General features: G+C 36.7%; 1 pseudogene; it reads left to right on the forward strand.

Moving 5' to 3' along the window:
* The first annotated feature begins 9,520 nt into the window (after positions 1-9,520).
* Positions 9,521-10,161, forward strand: LOC130051528 (uncharacterized; annotated as a pseudogene).
* Positions 10,162-12,599: the final 2,438 nt, after the last annotated feature.

Genomic DNA, 12,599 nt, shown 5'->3' on the forward strand with positions numbered 1-12,599 from the left:
ACCTGGGAAGAAACCACCGACCTTCCGAAAGTAAACTGGGAAACTTTCTCACTTACCGACGCGAGTGGGATCTGTGCCATCGATATATCCTAAGCGGAAGAGGGATGAACTCAACGATGCCTTCCTGCAGTCTCCACAGCTCACGACGAGCATATGCAAAGCGCGCTAAAATATGGCAATTTTCTTTTCTGTTCTCTCTCTCTCTTTAATTCAAACACACTCAGAAGTAGTAATGCCACAGCGATGCAGGTTTCAACTTTATAATCAATGTACAATAACATGCTAAATACAAAAATGTCCTTTATTTCGACTTCATGAATTGTTGGACTTCACGCATCAGTGAGGCGAGACGGTGACACAGATTGATTGATTGAATATTGTTTTACGTCCCTCTCGAGAATATTTCACTCATATGGAGACGTCACCACTGGCGGTGAAGGGCTGCAAAATTTAGGCCTATGCTCGGCGCTTATGGCCATTGAGTAGGGAGGGATCTTTATCGTGCCACACTTGCAGTGACACGGGACCTCGGTTTTTGCGGTCTCATCCGAAGGACCACAGACACAGAAGTGGGTACAATGCACCTGTTTCATAATCTAATAGCATACCTATCTGATTATTTGTTGAATTTCATCTTCGTAATTAATTACTATAGTTGTAGGTAAAGTTTTAGCTAAGGATCTATATGAATTGCTTGTCAATTCATTATTCCTTATCTTAGACTATGGTACTCAGTAGAACTTTTTTTTTCATTAGGCCAAAACAATTGAGATGCGGTGCATGCTTTTGTTTTATACGTTTCTTGCTTCATTGTTGCTTGCATGCACAGATTGAGGATTCGCAGGGGGGGGGGGGGGTCCAGATCCCCACCCAGAATTTCCTGGACTTAGTACTGCATTTTCTCAAGGATGTGGTTGCACTTGTAACAATTGTTGCATTGGTTGATTATAAATACTGACAGAGCTGTTGTGTGACAACAATGAGCGTGTTGAAAGTCAGCAAGCACCCATTCAGGTGTTCCTGTTTACATGTATGTAGACCACAGGCAATTGCATCGCTTGGGGTCGAATTTACTATATAAAGAGTAAAGGTATAGAACTCTAAATATAGGGTACCCAACTTAGCCGATGTAAAAACAATAAATTAATTGATATAAAATTCTACTTTGTATTTTATTTTATTCATACATAATCAATCTACATTACTACCAAAGTTCATCCCGAAATTCCGTATACTTCCCAAGATATGCAGAAATGAACTCGGAAAAATGCCTATTATTTTTTGGTTGACTTTTAGCTGGGCCCTGACACTATACGACTACACACAGTGTTTGAGCATTGCAACAAGCTATCAAATAGAATGTGCAGCATAAAATATCATTTCTAAAATGAATTTCTTACCCCAATTCATAAAATGAAGTCCGTAATAGCTCCAAGTGACTGAAATTTTTTAAACCGTCTGTATTTTCACAATCCCCACCATGAACGGTAGTTATGACTAACTACCCAAAAGAGATGGAAGGACCCATAACGATTTAGAGACTCAAATACTAATATTTATCAATATTGATTCATTATAGTACATAAATTATGCTAGTAACAAGTCTTTATAAATATAAAAATGTCTTATTATGTCTATTTTTATCTAAATCACATTATCACAGGTGTTTGACGATTGATAATAATGATGTCAATGTGGGTAGTTAGTGGCACCGATGAAAATGACTGTGTTAAATGAAAGTAGAAACGGTTTAAAATTTTCAGTCACTTGGAGCTATTACGGACTTCATTTTATAAATTGGGGTAAGAAATTCATTTTAGAAATGATATTTTATGCTGCACATTCTTTTTGGTAGCTTGTTGCAATGCTCAAACACTGTGTGTAGTCGTATAGTGTCAGGGCCCAGCTAAAAGTCAACCAAAAAATAAAAGGCATTTTTCCGAGTTCATTTCTGCATATCTTGGGAAGTATACGGAATTTCGGGATGAACTTTGGTAGTAATGTAGATTGATTATGTATGAATAAAATAAAATACAAAGTAGAATTTTATATCAATTAATTTATTGTTTTTACATCGGCTAAGTTGGGTACCCTATATTTAGAGTTCTATACCTTTTACTCTTTATATAGTGAATTCGACCCCAATCGATGCAATTGCCTGTGATGTAGACCAGTGTCTAAACTTAACACCTGTTCACTCACCAAATGCAAGTGAAATTTGGGTTGGGCGAGTAAAATTGAAATCTAGGTAACCCACATGGCGAGTACAGTTTCTTTTCAAAAATGTATTTTATACCGAGTGAAGCAAGGCTCTAAAGGTAACACGTATTCGTAAAATAAAAAATGAGAAAATCTGCAAATAAATACAGATAATCTCTATATACGTTCACTGAAAACTTTGTGATCCATATGAGCGGCGCCATTATGCTTTGTTCATTAGTTGTTTCTACAGTTATTCGTGTTTGAATTTTGAATGCCAAAAAATACAAGACTAACGTGCAATTTGTAAAATTTTCAAACACCCAGTTTGTTAAAATGAATGGTATGATTAATATGTATACGGTGTGACCGTTGGACCGAGCGAAGCATGTACGTAACCCCGTGTCCCGAGTGGTAATCATAATTCCGTTAAGTGCGGTAGATTATGATTCATTTATAAATATATATTTTGAATGAAATTTCCTTGCGCTAAACACCCAGTAACATCTCAATATTTAAGGAGTTTATATGGGGACAACAGTTTTACATGAGCCACCTATTCATTGAACGCGGGAAATAAAACACAAGGCGACGTAAACTGCTTATTGTGACGTCACATTTAGCCTCGACTTTTTTTCTCTTTTTCAAAGCAAACAATTATAAACAACAATAATACATTCCGTATGTAATGAAAAAGGCCGTTAAAACCAAACAAAATTAACCAATAAATTCAAAATGGTAAAAAAGTAACCGTAATTTTACCGTATATTCTTATTCAAAGAAACTCATGAACTCGTTCATCTATTTAGTCGTAGTACGGTTTTATATGTATTTATTTGCTAAAACCTGTTCCAATGATAATTATACTATTCAGTTTGAACAAACTGGGTGTTTAAATTACGAATTGCACGTTAAAGTCTTCTATTATTGGCATTCAAAATAAAACACGAATAACTGTTGAAACAGATAATGAAAAAATAAATGGCGGCGCCCATATGGATCACGAAAATTTCAGTGAACGTATATAGAGATTATCTTTTACTTTTGCTGATTTTGACTTTGTTCTTTTACATACGTGTTACCTTTAGAGCCTCGCTTCGCAAATAGAAAAACAGTAATACGACTAAATAAATGAACGAGTTCATGAGTTTCTTTAAATAAAAATATACGATATATTCACGTTTACTGTTTACCACTTTGAATATTTTGGTTAATTTTGTTTTGTTTTAACTGTCTTTTAAATTGTAAACGGGTTGTATTGTTGTTTATAATTGTTTGAATTGAAAGAGAAAAATGTCGAGGCTAAATGTGACGTCACAATGCATGATTTACGTCGGCTGGCGTTATATTCCCCGTTTTAAATGAATAGGCGGATCCTGTAGAACTGTTATCCTCGTATATCCCCCTTTAATATTTAGGTGTTATTGGGCGTTTAGTGCAAGGAAAATTTCATAAATAATATATATTTTGAAATGAATTATTGTTTATAATTGTTTGGTTTGAAAGACGAAGAAAAAAGTCGAGGCTACATCTGACGTCACTGTGCACGGTTTACGTCGGCTGGTGCTAGGTATACTAGTATTCTCCGCGTTAAAGGAATAGGCGGATCCTCATAGATATCCCCTTTGATACTGGGCGTTTAGTGCAAGGGGAATTTCATAAATAATACATATTTTTAAATGAATTGTAATTTACTGTACTGAACAGAATTATGACTATCACTTGGGACACGCCAATGACCATATCATGCTTCGCTCGGTCCAACGGTCACACCGTATATATATTATCGGGTTCGGTATTGTGATAATCCATATTCATAAGTGATGCTTTAGAAATTTAGGTATCACACCGGTAACTATCCAATCAAAATGAACTTAGTCAATAGTAGTTCCATATATTTAAAGAAATATTTTTTTTCTTTGCGCAATTTTTCTCATTTCCTCTTCTTCTTTTCTCTTAATTTTTGTACCCCAGATTAGGAAATTTTGTGTAATTTGTAGAAATAACCAAGTGTATACAAAGGAACTATTTGCTATTGGTAGGTGAGGCTACTTCCTGAGGTGCGCTCCGACTGTTTACACACACGTGAAAAACACGTGGATTTGAGGGTAGTCTTGTTTGCGGGCAACTTTTTTTTCGAAAATGCCGCGTAGGCTGTTGTTTTTCTGGTGTCGGCAAACGAGATAGATAACATAGAACGTTTCCGACTGCGTTATTCGGCATCAATTCTGTAAACTGGTTTTTCCCCCTCTATAGTAATATATAGTGAAAATAATCACCGGTGTGATACCTGGAAGGAAGTTGTGAATTTCCCTTTTCATCAGCTCAAAATCAGCACTGGATATCAAAACACCAGGTTTGAAAATCCAAACGGTGTTTTAATAGGTCATTCAAGGAACATGACGCAATACACAATGCGAAATTACAATTACATTTAAATACGTATGAACAACGTATTTTTTGCCTTATACGGCTAGAAAATCGTAAATATTTGTATAAACACCCATCTACATAGCCAGGGATTTATTGAGATTCTTTTTACTACCGGTAAAGGGTATCTTTCCTCCTCTGAAAACAAATGAATATTTCCCCTTCCACAGGTAAAAATTCCCCTTGACATGTAGAAACTACATTAAAATGTATGGGAATTTTAACAAAAATCATTTTATACATGTATATTCCAAGTATTTTTCTATAATTATCAAATTCTTACAATATAGACAAGATTCAGTAATCAACCAATTGATGCACCTATTTTTAGATATTATGATCTGAGAATGTCCCCCTCCCCTCCCTCTCCCTCCCCTGGAGGAAGTTCATGATTGAACTCACAAAAATTCCCCTTAAATATGAATTGGGTAATAACATATAAAAGCTGGATAAATCCCTGATAGCATACACCGGCGGTATTAACACTTAACACATCCAAATGACGTATCAAAATTTCACATCGATTTTACAAAACGCATATTGCACAATAACCCCCCCCCCCCCTCCTCCTCCTACCTTGCGCTACCGTTAGATGGACTTTCCTTGACATCCATTAGTATCATACATAACTCTATGACTTCTTGATTCAATGTCCTTATTGTAAATTAACCCAATTAAGAAATTTCGTATTTCTGCGTAGAGTTTAGAAATTTTATTATACCCCCCGAACGAAGTTCTGGGGGGTATATAGGAATCACTCTTGTCTGTCCGTCCATCCTTCTGTCTGTCTCCAGATTCGTGTCCGGGCCATAACTTCGTTGTTCTTTGACATAGGCATACCATATTTGGCACACAGGTGGATCACCATGAGACAATGTGTCGGGTACCTTCATGACCTTGACCTTAAGGTCAAAATTAAAGGCTTTTTACAATGGATTCGTGTCCGGGCCATAACTTCTTTGTTCTTTGACATAGGCATACCATATTTGACACATGAGTATATTACCATGAGACGATGTGTCATGTACCTTCATGACATCCATATGACCTTGATCTCAAGGTCAAAATTAAAGGTTTTTACAATGGATTCGTGTCAGGACCATGACTTCTTTGTTCTTTGACATAGGCATACCATATTTGACACATGAGTGTATCACCATGAGACGATGTGTCAGGTACCTTGTACCTTCATTACCTCTATATGACCTTGAACTTTCACCTCAAGGTCAAAATTGGTTATAGGGTTTTGACATAGTCATACCATAAGACATGAGTGTATCACCATGTGTCATGTACATTCATGACCTCATTATGACCTTGACCTTTGATCTCAAGGTCAAAATTATAGGTTTATACCATGGATTTGTGTTCGGACTATATCTTCCATTTTCTTCTACAAAGGCATACTATATTTTTACACTCAGGAAAGAGATAATTTATGCCTATTAACAACACCCTTTGGGAGATTGGGGTAAGCGGGGGTATTCTTAGTGAGCATTGCTCACAGTACCTCTTGTGTTATTTTTAATTTTATGTCCTAAAGAGAAATTCAGATAATTCATGGTAGATGCTCGTCAAGGTCACTCATATGAACATCAAAATGTCTCCTTAACACAGAAGATTTCAAATTATTCGTTTTAAGGGCCCAACACGCGAAGTAATATTTCTGGCACGATTTACGATAGTCCCATCCGTAGCAGGATATCAAGGCTCTGACGGCGTAAGCCATAATTCTGTTGTCGGCTTCTAAAGCCTTGACCAAATAGTTGTGTTCTGTCCTGCATATTAAGTTTGTCACTAAATATTCTTACCGTTTTGAACACTTGCAATTCAGCGTCACTATACTTGGCGCCCTTGATATTTGGCCTACATCTTCTTTAGAACCAAAATTTAGGAAATGTTTAAGCTTAAATTTTTTGTAATGAACTGTTACATGGATGATTTCCGTATGATTTGTGTACACGTTTTAAAACGTCATATTATCCAGCCACACTTTAGTCTTATTTATTTGCTTTAACCAGTATTTATTCTTTTTAATGTGTTACCCATGCTTTGAAGAAAGGCTAAATACACACAACCCCAGACAGAATAGGGGGCCATTATCTGAAACACTAATCACCCGTGAATATCAACTTAGTTTAATCTATTAAGCGTAATTAATGGGTTCTTCTAGGATACCAAATTGACCAGATGCAGATTCCAGTATAGTACCGAAAATTGATTATTTTCACAAAACCAATGATCTTGCTCACATGAAATTTGAAATAATTAGCAATTTAAATTTTTTTAATAAATTATTTTAGGATTAATAAGTGATTGAAATAGCAAATTTCATCATTCTTCTTCCTAATGAAACCATTGTTGCGGAAATATCTTTATTTTCTACAAAGTTATTTCAATTTAAAAAGTACCACACGCGCCTCTTATTTCACTGATGGAACAGGCAGAAATCACGAGTCCCAAGGGGAAGTAAATCACCAGTTACCTTGCTCCGATCGCTATGTGCATGGGGTATACTATTGATGAATGAAACGGGCACCTGCTGTGCAAATTTGACATTTTTTTTATGGAGATTAAGTTGTCTTCAACCAGTCCCATCGGACTGACTAAAGCAAATGTATGTCAGTGCGCCAGACTTTTAACCAGTCACAGACTGACAGGCATATGTTAATTTCAAGCCCTATCCATGGTTCGAGGAAAGTGAGGTTGGGATGATTTGCTTGATGTTGATATAGAATGAACATATATATAAATATATATTAGAAATTCATTTCAAAATTAAGGATTATCTCCCTCATGCAAAGCTCTTATCCTTAGACGAATTTGACTCCACTTTTTGGCACACTGTATTTCCCTATAATAGCTCTAGCAAGTTTATCGTTATTTCGGATTTCAAATATTTCGGTTGAGCATCACTGAAGAGACGTTATTTGTCGAAATCCTCATCTGGTGCATCAAAATCGGTACCGTATAAATTTTACATTATGACCTCTTGGTCGAGGCCTCTGCTGGTGGACTGTTAGGCCCCGAGGGTCTCTACAGCCCAGTAGCCAAGCACGTCGTTACTAGCTTAAAAATACGGATGTATATTTAATTGCTGTGATAAAATTTAGAAATTCATTTCAAAATTAACGATTATCTCCCTCATGCAAAGCTCTTATCCTTAGACGAATATGACTCCACTTTTTGGCACACTGTTTTCCCTTATAATAGCTCTAGCAAGTTTATCGTTATTTCGGATTTCAAACATTTCGGTTGAGCCTCACTGAAGAGACATTATTTGTCGAAAAGCGCATCTGGTGCATCAAAATTGGTACCGTATAAATTTTACATTATCAGACTTTTTCACATTATTTGAGTTGGTGGGTTACAAAATTCTTCGGCGGGTTCCAAAATAGCAAAATCCAGGAGCCGCATGGGTAATGCAGGCTTTCAAGCGGGTCCTTATTTTTCTACAACAGGCCTTATTTTCCTTATTTGAGCTTTAGAATCCTTAAAAAAAGCCCAAATTTTTTGTTGAAATTCCTACATTTTCAAATTTTGAAAGTTTAAATTTTGACATAAGTAAGTGTTGGAATTTATTAAATTTAGACTTAACATACTTTCAGAAAATGAATATGTTGATTAAATGTACATCTCAGAAGACATCTTAATGGTTATCAGAAAGGAGAAGATAACGAACAGTGATCAATCTCACAACTCCTACAAGCAATGCAAAATAGATAGTTGGGAAAACACGGACCCCTGGACACACCAGAGGTGGGATCAGGTGCGTAGGAGGAGTAAGCATCCCCTGTCGACCGGTCACACCCGCCGTGAGCCCTATATCCTGTTCAGGTAAACGGAGTCATCCGCAGTCAAAATCAGTGTGCCAAGAACGGCTTAACAATCGGTATGAAACACGTCAGACAACATTTGTCCCAATGATAGGTTGTATTGACGAACTAGATCGTTATAACGACCATAGAATTTGCGAAATGCTAACTTCAATCGAAACTATTGAAACCCTGTATCATCAACTTGTTTTTCAGTAGCTTACTCGATTTTAAAACTGACTATACGCAGAACAAGCTTTTGCATATCGGCTATATTCAGCATTGATTGTGAGCCATGGGAGTCCACCTGAATTATATCATGGTTTGTGCTGAATGCCGAATATGGTTGTTGATGACCACTGGTAATTAGTTTTTGTATTATTGCTTTTGCTAATGGTGAGTAAAACATTTTTTCTTTCCTATTTTTGTCTAAAAAGGCCCTTTTTTTATTTTTTTTTTTTTTTATAATTTTGCCTTTAAAATGATCCTTATTATTTTGCAAAATGTCACTTGAAAGCCTGATAATGGTATAATTCTTAAAGTTTAAACTTTGTAGAATTCCACAAATAACAATTTTCACATATTTCTGTAACAATTGATTGGAAATGGTTATTGATCATGTTTGAAAATGATCATATTGTCATAACAGAAATCTGTTTTGAAATGTAGGTTAATAAATCAAATATTTCTGAAACAGTAAAACTAGTTAAAAAAAAATTTTAAGTGTTGACATTTGCACATTCTACAGATTACTCAATATTTATATCTATTTTAAGAGTAGCATATCAATGGCCTGTCAGACAGAAGGACCTAGGAAACGCAGTGTTAAGATCCAAGTGGCTGCAAAGAATAAAGAGAAAGGTCAAATTTAATGTTTACAGACAATATATTATGTGAGTGAATTGATTCTATGAACAGTTAATGTTTATTCATGTTTTTGTTTCAATTAAAAAAAAAACAGAACAAGAATAAAAAGTTTTAGATAAAATAGAAATTTTAATACAAATCAGATCTCTCCTGTTTGTATTTTGTTAATTCGGAAAGTCACTTTTTACAGTTGGGCAGATTGTTGATGATCATTTTACTCGCCAGAGCTGCAAGTTAATATCCAACCACAGGTTCGCAGCATTGGTACACAATTTAATGGCAGAGATGACTTGCCCGCTCCACGAGTACCATCAGCACCAGTTCCTGTCTGAAAAATCCTATCAGTTGAAGTACTAAGGAAAACCTAAGCTATATAATCAGTTTAATTTGAAATGTTTTAGGAATGAAAAGCCCGGCAACCCACTGGATGAAGAAAAGTTTATTGTGTCCAAATCAAAGTTGTTGGAGCTATTCAGTAGCTGCAAGAGGTGCCATAGACACGCCACAGCCACTGTTAAGCAGGTGATAGGGACGATGGCCAGGATTAATGCAAGAGTGTGAATTATGTGGATTTACTTGGCAATGGAGTAGCCAGCCAGCCCTTGGAAATATTCCGGTAGGAAACCTTGGATTATCTGCCAGCATTCTGCTCTCTGGAGCCCTTGCTGCTAAAGTTCTGCGGGTTCTGCAGTGCATGGGGGTTGCAACCATAACAAGTAGAACATTTTATTCCCACCAGGCATCTGTGCTGTATCCTGTCATTGGTCGTGTGTGGAACAGACACCAGGAGATGTATGTCAGGCAAGCGGTGGAACGAGGGGAGCCACTGGTTGTTGGTGGAGATGGGTGAGCTGACTCCCCTGGTCACTGTGCCAAGTTTGACTCCTACAGCATTATTGACCTTGAAAAAGGAATAGTGATTGACATTCAGCTAGTTCAGGTATTTGCATAAATGAATGAAAATAAATATTTGACATTAACTAGTCTTTATGTATGATATTTAATATCTATTTTAAGAAGGTTAATTTGAAAGTTGTATTTGTGATTTCAAGTTCTTGATGTGTGTGAGATGTGGTTTACTTTTTCTCCTTATTTATATTGTTATACAATTTTGTAGAGTAATAAAGTAAAGAGCAGTAATAGTATGGAAAAAAGAGGTCTCGAGCGTGCTGTTGACTGGGTAAAATACAACGATCTGAAGATGGGGACGATTGTGACTGACCGCCATCTACAAATCTAGAAGTGGATCAGGGAAAATTTACCGGAGACCACTCATTACTATGATGTGTGGCATGTTGCTAAAGGTATTTATTTTATAAATGTCCACTTTGATTTATGCTCTTAACATTTGAAGACATTTACTAGACACATAGCTATACATGCTTAATTATTTGAAGTTTGGAGAGAACTTTTAAAAATATGCATTAAGAATTATCAAAGTTTGTCCTGTTTATTCAATGTAGGTTTAAAGAAAAAATCCTGGCTCCCTCCAAACAGTGAATGTGGACAGCTATCCAAGTGGAGCAGGAGCTTGACGAATCAGTTATATTGGGTAATAGCCTCCACACCTAATGGGGATGGGGACTTGATGTGGGCAAAGTGGGAATCCATTGAAAACCATGTTCACAACAAGCATGAGGGACACAATGAGCTATTCCCATCGTGTGCCCATGACACGCTTTATGGTGACGAACGAAAGAAGTGGATAAAACCAGGTAGAACCACTTGTTAATTTTTTTTTAGATCACCAGAGTTTACACGGATGACCTATTGCAAATGGTCTGCGGTCGTCGTCGTTCGTCATGCGTTAACAATTGAATATTTTTTACTTCTTGATGACTACCATTCCAATTCTTTTCAAATTTGGTATGTAGCATTTTTCTTTAACAAGGTGGACATAAATTGTAAATTTAAGGATTCCTGCACCCCTGGAGCCTTAGGGGCGGGGCAAAAACTGTCCAAATTTGACAAATTTTCTTTATATCCACTCTGATTCCACGCACAAGTACTCTGAAGTTGAAATAAAAAATATGCTAGAGTTCCTCATTGACAATATCTTCGTGGTCTTTGGTGATCAGGCCTTCCAACAGTCTGTTGGAATTCCCATGGGCACGAATTGTGCTCCTTTGTTAGCTGACCTGTTTTTATATTCATATGAAGCAGAATTTATTCAAAAACTTCTACGTGAGAAGAAAAAATCTCTCGCTGTGACCTTCAATTCGACTTTTAGATATATCGATGACGTTTTGTCTATTAACAATGATAGCTTTCATTCATATGTCGATTTGATATATCCCTGTGAGCTCGAAATAAAGGACACCACAGAGTCGTCCACTTCTGCTTCAGACTTAGATATTTTAATTGAAAGTAGACATTAACGGCAAACTAACAACTCAACTGTATGACAAACGGGATGATTTCAGCTTCTCCATCGTCAACTTCCCACATTTATGTAGCAATATTCCATTATCACCTGCATGTGGTGTTTATATATCTTAACTGATTCGATATGCAAGAGCTTGTTCTGGGTATAGTCAGTTTTTAAATCGAGGTAAGCTACTGACAAACAAGTTGATGGTACAGGGATTTCAACAGTCTCGATTGAAGTCAGCATTTCGCAAATTCTATGGTCGTTATAACGATATAGTTCGTCAATACAACCTCGCATTGGGTCAACTGCTGTCTGACGTGTTTCATACCGATTGTTAAGCCGTTCTTGGCACGCTGATTTTGACTGCGGATAACTCCGTTTACCTGATCAGGATATGGGGCTCACGGCGGGTGTGACCGGTCAACAGGGGATGCTTACTCCTCCTACGCACCTGATCCCACCTCTGGTGTGTCCAGGGGTCCGTGTTTTCCCAACTATCTATTTTGTATTGCTTGTAGGAGTTATGAGATTGATCACTGTTCGTTATCTTCACCTTGCATCCACATGTCTGTGAGAAAAACTAAATACATAGTAATGTAGAACAGGAAGGCCTCTACCAAAATTTTAACCTTTATGATCCCCAGTGTAGGGGTTCTGACTCCAGGACAGGACCACATTTGGTATATAGAGTTTATGTGTGAAACATTTAAAAGACATCCTCTTTCATGCTATTGATGCTAAGTTGCAAATAACAGATATTTAGAATGATTGGGTAGCCCTTTAAGTTGTAAATTTGATGATCCCTAGGTCAGTGGTTCAGGCCCTAAGGTGGGGCCAATAAAGCCATATAGTGAAAATGTATTAAATCTTGGGAAATCTCCTCTACTAAATGCATGATTTTGATGTCCATGAAAATC

Source organism: Ostrea edulis, chromosome 2 (genome assembly GCF_947568905.1).
Source record: "Ostrea edulis chromosome 2, xbOstEdul1.1, whole genome shotgun sequence".
Taxonomy (NCBI): Eukaryota; Metazoa; Mollusca; class Bivalvia; order Ostreida; family Ostreidae; genus Ostrea; species Ostrea edulis.